General features: G+C 37.3%; 1 long non-coding RNA gene across 1 annotated transcript in view; it reads left to right on the top strand.

Moving 5' to 3' along the window:
• Positions 1-10,562: 10,562 nt before the first annotated feature.
• LOC136843261 (uncharacterized) overlaps positions 10,563-15,184 on the top strand; it is a 30,100-nt gene continuing 25,478 nt past the window's right edge. Inside the window, exon 1 of the long non-coding RNA XR_010854501.1 lies at positions 10,563-10,701. This is a non-coding gene — a long non-coding RNA (uncharacterized lncRNA). The remainder of the gene's footprint in view (positions 10,702-15,184) is intronic.

Genomic DNA, 15,184 nt, shown 5'->3' with positions numbered 1-15,184 from the left:
AAGTCTTTGTCTATTAAACTTATGTAAAGGTGTCATACGTACCTACCAATCTCTCTCTCTCTCTCTCTCTCTCTCTCTCTCTCTCTCTCTCTCTCTCTCTCTCTCTCTCTCTCTGCTATTAATCATACCCTTCCCCAGACAAGAATTAATTTTCTTGTTCCAGTGGAGCGTTATGAAAACGGCTCACTACCCACTGATTTACCTTCGGGAAAGTTATGATCTCGCCCTCGCAAAAGGGTATCTTAACAGCTCCTCTTCATTCTTGTCCTTCCTCTTCCAAGGACATTCCATTTTTCTTTATGAACTTAATGACGTCTAAAGAACTCGTTCCCGCTTTGCAAGAGCCATATAACTAAGGTGTTCTTATAATATAGTGTGTCAGTCTTGTGTCTGATGGAAGTTCCGTGAGAGATTTCTTCTTCATCATGTTGGGTACATTATCTTATATTCATTTGCTCCTTCCCCTTTGTGTTTTATTATTATTATCATTAGTTTTGTTGTTATTGTTAATGGTTACTTGGTTCTCTTTTAAGCAAGTTTCGATGAAGGTCAAAACTGAATCAGCTGTGTTTACTTTAAGATCTGTAAAATTCTTTTTGTAGTAAATACATTACTTAGGAATTCTCCTGTATTTATTACGAAAGTGGTGTCTCCTCAGAATAAGGAACGGAAAGAAATTCCCTTAGTACCTGAAAGTACGGGAAACTTTATAAATGAACAAATGGCTGTCGTTTCGTCTTATCGTGCTACGTTACGATCACAGCCATGGTGAGATTTACGATGGATTGAGAATGTATCGTAGCGGCGTCATAATCACTATCTTTGCACTAAACCTTTGGGGCGATGCAGAAGCTGAGATCGTTGTTGCAGCTGTTCTCGTCGCCGATGTCATTTGTATGAGTCTCTAAAGGGGGTGGGCAGGAAGAAAGTATTCTAGATTGCCTTAGGATGTGCAAGGACGACAGTCAGATGAGACAGTAATTACAATTTCAGGAATTATGCTTTTTGCAACAATGGCATGTGGTTTGTTTTCACAGTGCCTCTCTGAGTACCGCTTTGAGCATGGCGCAATATCCACTGCTGAGGCATACCATGCTCGTACAGGCATAAAGGGAATTTCTCTTCTACAGGGTGTTGCGAATGAATAAATTCGGGATTTTATCATAAGTATTCAGGGTTTAACCAGTTTCAAAATGATCGTCAAAAATTTATCGGTCGTCATTTTCAGGCTGTTTGTATACTTATTGAGCTGCTTGTGGATACGACTTTCCATAAGGCTGGTGCCATATGAGTAAGAAACTGTCCGACTTAGTATTCTGCATGCAAAGCCTTCCAAGAACTGCAGTGCATAACAGCTCCTCTTATGGAGGTTGCCATGACAGAGCATGTGTAGGAGTTGGGGCACTCTCTGCAGGTGTTCAGGCATCAGCCTACATTATTTCATTTTTTTTGTAAACTATCGTGCTGTATTAATCCTTCTTCTTTTCTGTGTTCACATCTAGGAACAAGAGATAGCTTTCGACAGGAGGGTCATGTCTTTGTATAAGTTGCTGGCAGTGAAGATGTACATTATATATTTGACATATAACCAAGTTGAGGATGGGCACTTATGATCTTCTCCTTAACTTCTGAAGTGTACATACTGTTGAACAGAACTCACAGCAGGAAGTGCATCACAAGTCCATGTACCCTCCAAAACAGGTCTACAGAAGGATGATGTCTTCATTGGGGTTGCTCCCAGTGATGGTGTCCCCCACACATTTAACTTATAACCCAGAATTAGCTTATATAGCTCACATTGGGAAGTCCATCACGACTCCAAGTGCCTGCCGCAAGAAGTCTTCCTTAGGAGACATGAAGGGTTAGTCCTTTATTCATATCTAAAGAAGACATCTACGGGTGTCGTTTGGGAAGTCTATGGGAGTGGCATCCATATGATAAGTCCTTTTGAGGATTATCTCAATTGCCTCATTTACAGGTACATTGAAAACCAAGCTTTTGACTTCCAATGATGCAATTGTCAAGCTGGCGGGTTCCATCCTTATCATGTTTATAAACTCAACCTACAGTTCAGCTTCTTATCACTTGGGGATATATTATGTGGTGATGAACTTATTTAGGATGTTTACGACACAGTGTGTCGGTGAAGTTAGTTGAATATTCTCGGGTGCAAGGGATTGCCAGTCTTGTGCATCTTTACAGTCACCTGACAGTAACCAAGACCACAGTCACCAATGACCTTAGCAAGCTTGTTGGTGAGCTATCTTGGCTGATTTTCTTAAGGAAGCTATTTAAGCTTTGCTTTATGTTGTCGGTTGGGTCTTTATTTATTGAATAGAATTTTTAGGTGCCACTTAATATGTCACCCATTTTCGCATCATATGAATTTTCATGAAGACGTAGACAATAACTTCTAACAAAGCTAGAATATCGTTTGCTTAATGGGGACAAGAATATAGAGATGGCCTTAAATTAATATTATTTACCTTTTCTCTGTATTAATGCAGATTCATAGTGTTTCTTTAAGCAATATTCTATCTCTTCTGTAAAAATACTGCGGAACCAATGAATTATATGTGAACTTCCTTTACTTGAACTAAAAGGGCAATATTCTTTTGACTTAATCTAACTTATGCGGATTTATTCTGTTTGAATTGTTTGCCTGTATTGCCGATTACATGTATTTCATCTTATATATATTCAAGCAATGTTCTTAAAGAATGGATCTGAATACCAGTTTGTTTACTTTGCCTCTGGGGCCAGAATGAGTGGACACAACGGGCCACTTCCGAACGCTTTGTGGTTTCTTTCCCCTCTTGGAATATATGCGCTGAGAAAGAATTTGCAACGCTCTCACAAAAGCTTACGATATCTTCGTGAATGTCGGGTCGGGATGAATAAATTATTTCGAGATCAGTAATAACAAAGAATCCATTTGAGAAAGGGAGATTTGTTCTTTGATGTTCAGTGAAGTATACAAAACGCATCAAGAAAACTGGAAACGATATTACGGGAAGAATGCAGGAGCAAAAGAAAGCCTTTTGTACCTTCAGTACCAAAAGGACATACTGCGAGATTATTGCTATAAGTAAATGGGGAAAATTTTTTAAGATATTGAAAGGTTTCAGGGACTAAGAGAATAAAAGCATTATTTTTTTATTTCCTCAAGCATGGAAGTGGCATGAAAAGAAAAATTCCCACCTTATTATCCCAGTTAATGCATTGTTTCTTGTCACAAAGAGTTTACTTATATTTGATTGTATTTTCCTACAAGATGCAGGAATCTGATGATACGTCTTGGAAAATTTCGAACGAGTCTTTATTTAAATGTATGAATTTGCAACCTCTCCTCAATAATTCACCATCAAATTGCATTGAATGCCTTTATTTAATAACGCAGAAAAGAAGTGGCTTAAAGGTAAGGAATATGCAAGGATAAAACTTCCCTTTTCTTTATTAGACGTGAGAGAGGATTGCAATATTCCCCCAACTGAGAACAAACCACGGCAGTTCAAAGAAATAAAAGATATCATGGGTAAGAAAAAATCCTTTTAGAAAGAGAGCGCACATTTCGTTTTCCAGCTGGGTCACTGAAGCAGAGTGCATAAAGAATGGAAGGGAGAGAGAAACACAGAAGGTAGAAAAAATGGAGAACGAGTTCTGATGTCATTTCGTTTGCATTTAAAGGCTGGGTTATTCCGCCTAAGCGAATCTGGTTGATTGCTTAGCTATGAATGCAATATGTATTCAGTGGGAGCATTCACTCTTCAGTGATTCTTGTATGAAGGAGCGCTACTATAAGCCATTCAATTATACTATATGGTTCAGTGTTCTTACCTATACGGTCGTTGGTTTCTACGTACTATCCAGTCTCTCTCTCTCTCTCTCTCTCTCTCTCTCTCTCTCTCTCTCTCTCTCTCTCTCTCTCTCTCTTCCTTCCATAGAATATTAGAACTTCGTCGGCTTTTAGGAAGTCCACCTCAACCATTCCCATTTATAAGTTGTCATTTTTAGATTTACGTAAAAGAAAACTATTGAGATGGCTTTGTCTGTCCGTCCGCACTTTTTTGTCCGCCCTTAGATCTTCAAAACTATTGAGGCTAGAGGGCTGCAAATTGGTATGTTCAGCATCCAATCTCCAATCATCAAACATACCAAATCGCAGCCCTGTAGCCGCAGTAGTTTTTATTTTATTTAAGGTTAAAGTTAGCCATGATCGTGCGTCTGGTAACGCTTAGGATAGGTCACCACGGGCCGTGGCCGAAAGTTTCTTGGGCCACGGCTCATACAGCATTATACGCTGTACAGAAAACTCTGTTGCGCCGAAGAAACTTCGGCGCATCTTTTACTTGTTTCCTCACTAATTCAAATATTCTCCTAAACCATCTTTTGCCTCGTTTTGTTAAAATCTGTGACGTACACGCCTTTTCCCTTTTCGTTTAATATATAGTATATAAATCAACTTTCTTGCCTGTATTCGTTGAACTTCTCATTTAGCCTTGTCAGGTATAACGTTCAGTACTAATACATGAAATTCTGACGTTACTATAAACTCATTCTCTTTAAACTAAGGTTTATTTTTTTATATGCAGACACTGAAAACCTTGAATTTGTGAAGAAATTTTCACTGTAAACGCTGAGTTGATGTATGTTTTATTCATTTCATGTAAAATCCTAAGTTCTTTTATTTGTTTCAAGTTCGTGTTTTGAATTTCATTAATATGAAATAAGAGGGTTTAAGGAAATGATATATTATGAGACATCTATCATTCCTTTAAACCGTATTCTTTCTCATTTTTAATGAAATTCAAGAAAGGAACTTGAAACAAATAAGAGAATGTAAGATTTTACATGAAATGAATAAAAGATATATCAACTCAGCAGCTGGAATGAAAAACTGATAAATTATGGAAGCATAATATACAGGAAAACCATTAAAAGTTGCAACAAAAAGAGTTCGACGAGTACCAACGAATAATAGTATGTGTTTTTCGATTAAGATGTGAAATACCTAAGTCAAACATTCTCAGAATTGCTATTGTAGTAAACACCATCAGTGTTATTAAAAGATACAAAGGTTCTGTTCATCCGTAAATTTGATAGTAAGATAGCCTGACAATCTGCAAAAAAAGAAAAATATTTCAGTATTGAGTCCGATAATGCAGCACAATTTGAATTGTGACAAAAACAATTCTTAAAATCACGGGAAACAGATGTAGAATTTCTGGTCAAATACAGTTCATTTCTTGTTAGGCAACTGATGTTTATTATGCTCTCATCAATATTAATGTCATGATTATCATAATGAGGCCAAACTCAGTGTTTTGGCCTTATGTCGACAATGGTCAAATGTCTTTTAGTACGCTGTAACTAAATAACCTCGAAAATTTTATAATAAGACACATTTATATAATGAGGATTATATATATATATATATATATATATATATATATATATATATATATATATATTATCACTTTTGTACGTGATTCATTGATCACACATTACCACAGGTGAAAAATAAGAAACGAGGTGTAGGTCCTGACCGGTTTCGACTTTATTTCCAAGCCATTGACGAAGGACTGATACAGAGTATGAGAAGTCACAAATATATATACTACAAGAACAGTACTGACGAACATACACAACCGTTAGAGACTACATATCCCCACTCAGGCCAGTGTCGAGGTAGGAGTGGCCTTTAAAACTCATTTGGCTAAAAATCACAATATACTCTCAGGGGACAATGCTGATAAACAAACCATACGCCTCCTCAGATCCACACCTGACAGGTGTCACGGAGGCGGAGTTTGGAAACTCATTAACACTACTACCCTCGTACTGTGTTTACAAATATGATAATCCTATTTTCATACATCTCTACTGCCTACCTTAAAGTTTAAACAATTTACAAATTTCTTCTGATATTAAAGGATCAAGTTTATACATCCCTTGACTGATATTCATATTATGGTTGTAACTTTCTTTTATAAAGCTAGAGTCAATGATATTCCTTTCCACTGCATGGTTAGAATATACAATCCTTTTTGCCCCTTCCCAGTTGATAGCATGATTGTTCTCACTAACATGGGAAGGGGCAAAAAGGATTGTATATTCTAATAATGCACTGGAAAGGAATATCATTGAATCTAGCTTTATAAAAGAAAGTTACAACCATAATATGAATATCAGTCAAGGGATGTATAAACTTGATTCTTTAATATCAAAAGAAATTTGTAAATTGTTTAAACTTTAAGGTAGGCAGTAGAGATGTATGAAAATAGGATTATCATATTTGTAAACACAGTACGAGGGTAGTAAGGTTAATGAGTTTCCAACTCTGCCTCCGTGACACCTGTCAGGTGTGGATCTGAGGAGGCGTATGGTTTGTTTATCAGCATTGTCCCCTGAGAGTATATTGTGATTTTTAGCCAAATGAGTTTTAAAGGCCACTCCTACCTCGACACTGGCCTGAGTGGGGATATGTAGTCTCTAACGGTTGTGTATGTTCGTCAGTACTGTTCTTGTAGTATATATATTTGTGACTTCTCATACTCTGTATCAGTCCTTCGTCAATGGCTTGAAATAAAGTCGAAACTGGTCAGACCTACACCCTGTTTCTTATTTTTCACTTGTGGTAATGTATATATATATATATATATATATATATATATATATATATATATATATATATATATATAGTATACACACTCGTGGTCAGGTCGGTAATGCGACCTCGTTCTAATTCTCTGGGTGCTGGTTTGAATCCTGTTATAGTCGTCAGAATTTCTCACTACTCTTGCGCATCAAAAAGTGTGAAGAATTCGAAAGTTAAGAGGTCAGTGTGGTTATTACAATCATTCACGCATCTGGTAAGAGTTAGCCATTATTTTCTATATATTCAACCAACATGCGCACCTCTAGGGGGAACACAAAAATATTTGCGAAAGTAGGCTTGAAGTGTCACTCGATCTTTGCCTTCGATTATTGCTCGGTAGGCTATACTTTGTTCCTTTTTCTCATGTTTTGCTTATATACTTTTAATATTTTATGTTAAATAATTTGTGAAGACTAATTCATTCCCATCCGTTTAGCAGAATCCGAAAGGAAATGCCACAAATGCCCTTTTCTCACGAAACGGTGATTCATGTTTCCTTTTGCAAAGTCAGGACTGAAGCTTGTCACGTAAACAAAACATTTGGTGACAAAGTGGGTGACTTGTGTAGCTTATTATTATTATTATTATTATTATTATTATTATTATTATTATTATTATTATTGGGTCTGAAAAAGGAAACTAATGGTCTTGTTATATCTTCATTGAAAATATATTTTCAGATGCTGCTTATTCGAGTTAAATAAACACACATACACACACACACACACACACATATATATATATATATATATATATATATATATATATATATATATATATATATATATATATATATATATATATATATATATGTATGTATATATTCAAGAAGAGGCTGGTTTCCCTAAGTTCACTTCATTTATATATATATATATATATATATATATATATATATATATATATATATATATATATATATATATATATATATATATATATATATATATATATATATATATATATATATATACATATATATAATATATATATATGTATATATGTATATATGTATATATATATATATATACATATATATATATATATTATACACACAAAACAGTACATATAAATGAAAAAAACTTAGGGAAACCAACCAGCCACTTCAAGAGTATTGACTATATTTAAAAGAATCGACCTATTATTATTATTATTATTATTATTATTATTATTATTATTATTATTATTATTATTATTATTATTATTATTATTATTATTATCCACGCAGTGGTAAGTGTCTAACACTTACAAAATCTTGTATAGTACCACAAACTTTTGCACACTATTCCATCTTCTGAACATACCAATTGCTACCCTGTTTTCATTTATAGTTTTCCTCGGATCTCGGCTACCTAAGAGCAAATGGTTGCCTCTCCCGTCGGCCTCTGCACTAAATAAAAGGTGACTGTAATTTCTTGAAGAGACTCACGGGATCTGAGTCAGAGGAAGAGTCCCGTACAGTAGACAGCGGATGTAACTAATGCAGGAGTTATTTAGTAGACTCTCTCTCTCTCTCTCTCTCTCTCTCTCTCTCTCTCTCTCTCTCTCTCTCTCTCTCTCTCTCTCTCTCTCAGTCAAGTGAAATCTTCATTGTGGTTTTATGAGAAGTTTTCTTTAATTTAGTTTAATTTATGATTTCTTCTTTATGCGTACAAATACTCTCTCTCTCTCTCTCTCTCTCTCTCTCTCTCTCTCTCTCTCTCTCTCTCTCTTTTCTTCTTAATTTACACAAATACTCTCTCTCTCTCTCTCTCTCTCTCTCTCTCTCTCTCTCTCTCTCTCTCTCTCTCAGAGTCTGTTTATTTAACTATTTATTCATCTGTGTATTTATATTGTTACTTGTTTTTTTTTATATTAAGAAGATTCAGATGATGGAGACTAGTATTCTCTTATCGATTTCTTAATTTATTTTGTAATGACTGTGATATACATCAGGCCTATATGTATATGTGTGTATATGTGTGTGCGCATGTACGATTTCCTAAATTAGACTGTTTCCCCTGACTTGGTGGCTCCACATATATACTGTACGTTACCTGCTGAATCATATCTGAATCATAGGTTAACCCACTGTGCAGGCTTTTACAATTGTCACTAAGCTCGTCAGCAGTATTTTAAACCCCTGCCATACACATTGCGCAATTCACCTGCTTTTCCAGTACTCCTTTCACAAAATTTATTCAGTCCTTGACAGATCTTCCTTTCCTACTTCCCCCTGAACACATGTAGATTGTTATCTCCATACTTTAATAAGTTTTGCATTTTTATAATGCTCTCTTTGCCACCTTAGGCCTATACTTCAATTCCAATCACGGTGTGCGTCTGATGTTACCAACTTCCTGTACCGAGGGCCGGGGCGGGGGTGTGCCGAACGACCCCCCAAAAATTTCTGGAGGGCCATATTTTCTGTGACTATCCTTTTCATTGAACTGTACTTATAAAGTAATAAATAACAATCTTTTTTTTTTGGCAAGTCTTCTTTTATAATTACAACATGCCGATTGATTTGGATAAAGCTGTGGATATTACTTCTAAGCTTCACCCAAAACGACTAGAGCTTACATCTGTTTTCACATGAGCTTTAGTGTTTCGTTGTTTTTGAGCATAAAAGAACGTGTTAATTACCCTTCTTTCATTAAGGAACTATGTAATCATATAGCCAACATATTAAAGGAAATTCCTTTCATCCTACATCATTGCTACATATTATTTGTGTTTGTAGTTTATTATTTGTACAAATATTTGAAGTCTGCATACATTTTATATTTTTATTTGTAGCGTGCGTTTGAAAATTTTCATATATAACTATACATAGTAATTGCAGTTTCTCCTTTTTATTTTTAATTTTTTTTTTTTCATTGCATCACATGCATACTCTTTAGAATATTTATTAAGTATTGCCTTTTGTTAAGTCAAAGTATATAACATAACAACAAATAAAGTAATATGCATGTTGCAGTATTTGTTATTGTTAACATATTAAATGAATCAATCAATAAAACTGAAAAAATATTTTTTAATTTCAGTGCAAACTTTCAACATTATAAGTAAAATTCTGTTAACCAAAGTCAGTACTTTGAATAACATCTAATCGGGTAGAAGGGCATAGGCTGCATGCCCAGTTTTTCTTCTTAATATAACTAAAGTAACGTTTTCAAGTATTTCATCTTGTATATACCTATATACATATATAGAAGAAACGGTCCAGTTTTGGGAAAAACGACCCCTCCCCATAAAAAAAAAAAACTCTGGGTACGGGCCTGCCAAGCTACCGGTGGCTTTTGCAACATTCTCCAACGTTCGCTGGAAATAATGAAGGAATCCTAATAATATTTTAATCCTAAACACTACGGTAAGAAATTTACGTCGTCACTGGGAGATTTTTATAAAATATACATTAGAGCTGACCTTTTTATTTTAAGAGATTTTCATTACCTTCGTTCAAGAAAATATGAGATTTCAGTTTTCTGTCTTTTTTTAAATTTTATGTGGATAAGTTCATACTCAGCTGCGGTCAAAAGTTAAACATGTGATTAACGTAAGACCGCATGCCCATTAAATAATTTTGTAATACTGTAGTGTCTTAAACTTAGTGTGATTATTAAGTCAGTGCCTGTTGTAAATATTAGTTTTCTTTGTTATTTATTATCTTCTACTCCCGTTTTCATGAGATTTTCCTAGACATTGTTACCAGCCGTAGGGTTTAGGAAACCTCATCAACTCAAGATATTCATGAAATGATAATATTGTTTTATAGCATATTAAATACTTAAGATAATTAATATATATATATATATATATATATATATATATATATATATATATATATATATATATTTTTGTGTATGTATTTAGAATATATCAGGGAATGACAGTTCCACGTAGGTAGAACATTTGCCGCAGGTATGGCAATGTTGTCACTCGAGCAGGAAGCCACGAACCGGGTGACGGAAGTGCCGGTGGCAATATCGTTTAGTTTCACTTTTCGTTTTCCCGTGTTATATGAACTAAAGCCGGCGTTTATTGCATCCAAGTTTACTTATAATGTGAGTATAATGTTGATTAAAGTGTATTTTTCAGTTTATAAATGACATTGAAGCAAATAATGACCTGATACAAGTAGCCGGCTGTGAAGATCATTTGGAATGACTTACCTTAGGTTAGGATATTTCTAAGCCGTAGTTCCGCGGTGGCAATTGACGTTTTCCAATGTTATTTTACGTGCTTTACAATAATTTAAAGTAATATTTTGTCGGCCGGCTGTAACTAAACTGTAATTGACCTTTGAAGACTACACTGCCGATGGGGTAGATCTAAGCCGGCATTCCGTGGCGACCCCCCCCCCCCACATAGCTAATACGGCAAAATTGTAACCAGTAAACACCCCTAGGGTGCGTTAGGTTGGTATTTTTAGGGACGTTTTCTGGTTACAATTTTGCCGCATAAGCTATGGAGGGGGGTGGGGGTACCCTAGGGATGTTTACTGGTTACAATTTTGCCATATTATCTATGGAGGGGGTGGGTACCCTAGGGGTGTTTACTGGTTACAATTTTGGGTAGGCCTAAGTAGTAGCTCCGCGGCAGTGATTTCCTTCGAACTTGACTTTTTCTACAGTATTTGGTTGCTAATTATGGATTTATTTTCAGTTTTTGTCACACGAATGTAATTAACCTGTAATTAACCCTTGAAGTCCATCCAACAAGGGGTTTGGCAGAACTAAGTTATAGGTACACGGCGGGTATTTAGCGAGAAATGGCAGTTTCTTATAGTATTTTGGATGCTTATTAACAATTTAACGTAAATTTTTGGCGGTCGGCTGTAATTTACTTACAATTTCCCTTTGAACTCTACCCTACGGTAAGGGGGACCCCGATGGGAATCCAGGGTTTCCATACGCGATCTTCACGAGACAGAGCAGGGTACGTCTGTTTCGAACGGTTCATATCCCGTCTGGCAAGTGCAGTAGCTTGTTAACGTATGGGTAACTCCCCCCACCCCCCCGGGCCAGTACTAAACACGGCGAAGGGACATTCCATTTGGCCGACAACAAACAAATGCACCGCCAGTATCAGAAGCCCTAAAAGTGTTGAAAAAACCCAGTTTCCAAGGTACTGCACTTGCCGGATGGGATATGAACCATTCGAAACAGACGTAGCCGCGCTCTGTCTTGTGAAGATCACGTTAGGAAACCCCTTGTTGGATGGACTTCAGGGGACAATTACAGGTTAATTACAACCGACCGCCAAAAAATAACGTTGAATTGTAAGTAAGCAACCAAAATACTGTGAGAAACTGCCATTTCTCGCCAAATACCCACGGTGTCTCTATTACTTAGAAATACCTCCAAAACAATGTAAGACGTTATGTTTATGGTATTTACCATTATTATTTCATGTTTTACGTATATCCCCAAGGGGCTGGTACTAAACACAGCACCCATTTTGCACGTAAACGTGCTTACAGCTGAAACGACACGAATGCGACAGAGCAAGGGTATGTCTGTCTGGAACGATTGTTATTCCGTCCGGCAAGTGCAATAACTTGTTAACGTATGGGTACCCCCCGGGGCCAGTACTAAACACAGCGAAGGGACATTCCATGCCCCCCGAGGCCAGTACTAAATACTGCGAAATGCATTTAACTCCCTCCTGTTGGCGAATGGCTCCCTCTCGCTTTTCCCCTCCAGAGGGTGCCTCCCCAACATAAACATATGCGCTCCATTTCTGCGTTCTCCCCCACCCAAAACCCCGAATTCCCACAGTCCCTCTTTACTGTTGAGTAGAGTTAGGGGGCAAATAACAGTTGGCCGACAACAAACAAATCCACCACCAGTATCAGAAGCCCTAAAAGTTTAGGAAAAACCAGTTTCCAAGGTAAACACAGGCGCGGAGCTAGTACTTAGAATTACCTAATTTTGCCGTATTGGCTATGGAGGCGGGTGGGAGGCTCACCACGGAATGCTGGCTTAGATCTACTCCGTTGGTAGCGTAGTCTTCAAAGGTCATTTACAGATTAGTTACAGCTGGCCGACAAAATATTACTGTAAATTCTTGTAAAGCAAGTAAAATAACGAAAATGTCAATTGCCATAGTCTAGGTCACTGCAGAACTATGGTCAAGAATTATTATTTATGTAGGGAGCATGATAAAGTTAATAAGGGATTATGCTGAGGCTAACTGGCTTTGAAAGTTGGCCAAGCCTAGCCTATAGGCTAGTTAAGCAGTAGCAGCCTAGGTTAGGTTAACTGCATCTCTTGCATTTAAATTATTTCTAACCACTGTGTTTTGTGTGTGTGTGTGTGTGTGTATGTGTTTCCTGTATAAAAATGTAGGCATATACTTTATAGCCTAATGCAGTAGGCTACAATTGAGATTTAAAAAAAAATTACTGTTGTTGTTGTTGTGGTTCCCCAGACTGTTATGCCAGGAAGCCTGCACCGCGCAAGAAGGACACCACGCTTACTGGATCCGACCATAACTGTGTGGTAGTGTGGATGTTGTGTTGTTGTCTAAGGGCTGCCAAGTTAGGGCAATCTACTAAGAGATGTGTAATTGTGTGGGGACTAACTTGGTAGAGTGGACATATGTCTGTTTGGGTGTTGTCTATGCGGTGTTTGTAGGTGTTTAGTGATTGGTGATGACCACAGCGAAGTCGAGTCAGGTGTACTCTCTCCAATCTTGAGAGCTGTGTTTCTGTGCTGCTTATGTTGGGTGGGGGATGCTGAGTATTTTGTTGTTGGGAAGGTTATTAAGTGCTTGTCTGGTGAGGTGAGTATGGATGTGCTTTTTGTTTTGTGTGATGTTTGTAGGTGGTGGTATAGAATTCAAGATATTTGTATAGTGTCTGTGTGGTGTATTCGCTATTTGCCTGTGTTGGAGGGTGGTTGTGAAGGTAATAGCATGGGCTGTTTGTGTTGTTTATGACCGATGCCAAGAATTGTGTGCCTCTCATGTCTAAGTGTTGCCTGATGTTGAGAATCTTGGTTTCGGCGTGTAAGTGTTCTATTGGTGTGGATTGTGTACTGCCAAGGATGATTCTAAGAGCTGTGTTTTGTATTATTTGTAGTTTGTTTAGTTGTGTGTTGGATATGGCAGGGTGCCAGGCTGGGCTGGCGTAGTTTATTATGGAGCGGATGTATTGTTTGTATACTGTGATGAGCGTTTCTTTTTGTTGTCCAAATGTTGTGCCTGTTAGTGATCTTAGTGCATTTAGTCTAGGTCTGCATTTCTTGATGATGTTACTGACATGTGGAGCAAATGACACTGAAGTGTTGTATGTGACTCCTAGGATTTTTGTTTCGTGTGTGTGTGGAATTGTGGTGTTGTTCAGCGTTGCTGTGGGTCTGTACTGATGTTCTTTGTTGTGACTAGTGAGTAGTGTACTTGTGGATTTTGTTGGTGCTACCTGTAATCTGTTTTGTGTGAGCCAGTTTTCAAGTTGTGTTATGTAAGTCTGTACATACTGAAACATAGGCTAATCATTAGGAAAAACATGCTTTGTGTTGCGCGATTCCAGGTAAAATTTTATAAGTTGCCAATAAAACTCCAGCGAGCTATTTTTGCATGAAAAACTATTTTCGGTTTTTCATGCAAAAAGGGTCAGGAAATGATAGGGCACTAAAAGAACCTAAAAATACCAACCTAACCTAACCTAACATACAGGTGTTGACTGGTTACAGTTTTGCTATATTAGCTTTGGAGGTGGGCAGGGGGGGAGGTTATTGTCTTGCCTTTTAAGTTGTAATTTGATTAATTTTTTGTCATTTGCGCATAGGGTTTAGGGGTTCAAAACAACGAGAACGAAAAGCTCTTTTCAAAAATGTAGGTTACAGTTTCGTATCATGTCTTGGCAACTTATAAAATAATACCCGATTTCATGTGTGTTATGGAAGGGTGAAGTTCCTCTTCCAGGTTGAGGCATAATTCCCTAGCATTCATAAGGTTAACCGAAGGTGGGGTTAGGATGCACCCCTGTTAAATTAAGCCAAGAGGTAGATCTAAGCTGGCTGTCTGTGGTGAGCTAGGCTATGACAGTTGACATTTTTCTAAAGAACTTTACCTGCTGAACAAGAATTTAAAGTAATATTTTGTCGCTCAGCTGTAATTAAGCTGTAAATTACCTTAGAACTGTAGCCGATGGTAAAGGGGACCCGTTGGGAATCGGGGTTTTGGGTGTGGTAAAACCCCTTCAAGAATAGTTAACAGTAAGGGGGACCCATTGGGAATTTGGGGTTTCTTGATGATGTTACTGACATGTGGAGCAAATGACATTGAAGTGTTGTATGGCATACCCAAGGAATATCATGTTGTTGTTGTTGTTGTGGTTCCCAGACTCTGTTATGCCAGGAAGCCTGTACCGCGCAAGAAGGACACCACGCTTACTGGATCCGACCATAACTGTGTGGTAGTGTGGATGTTGTGTTGTTGTCTAGGGCTGCCAAGTTAGGGGCAATCTACCCAAGAGATGTGTAATTGTGTGGGGACTAACTGGCAGAGTGGACATATGTCTGTTTGGAGTGTTGTCCTGCG

This window comes from Macrobrachium rosenbergii, chromosome 11 (assembly GCF_040412425.1).
Source record: "Macrobrachium rosenbergii isolate ZJJX-2024 chromosome 11, ASM4041242v1, whole genome shotgun sequence".
NCBI classification, from domain to species: Eukaryota; Metazoa; Arthropoda; class Malacostraca; order Decapoda; family Palaemonidae; genus Macrobrachium; species Macrobrachium rosenbergii.
The sequence above is the reverse complement of the archived record's forward strand: the minus strand, read 5'-3'. Positions and strand labels throughout refer to the sequence as shown.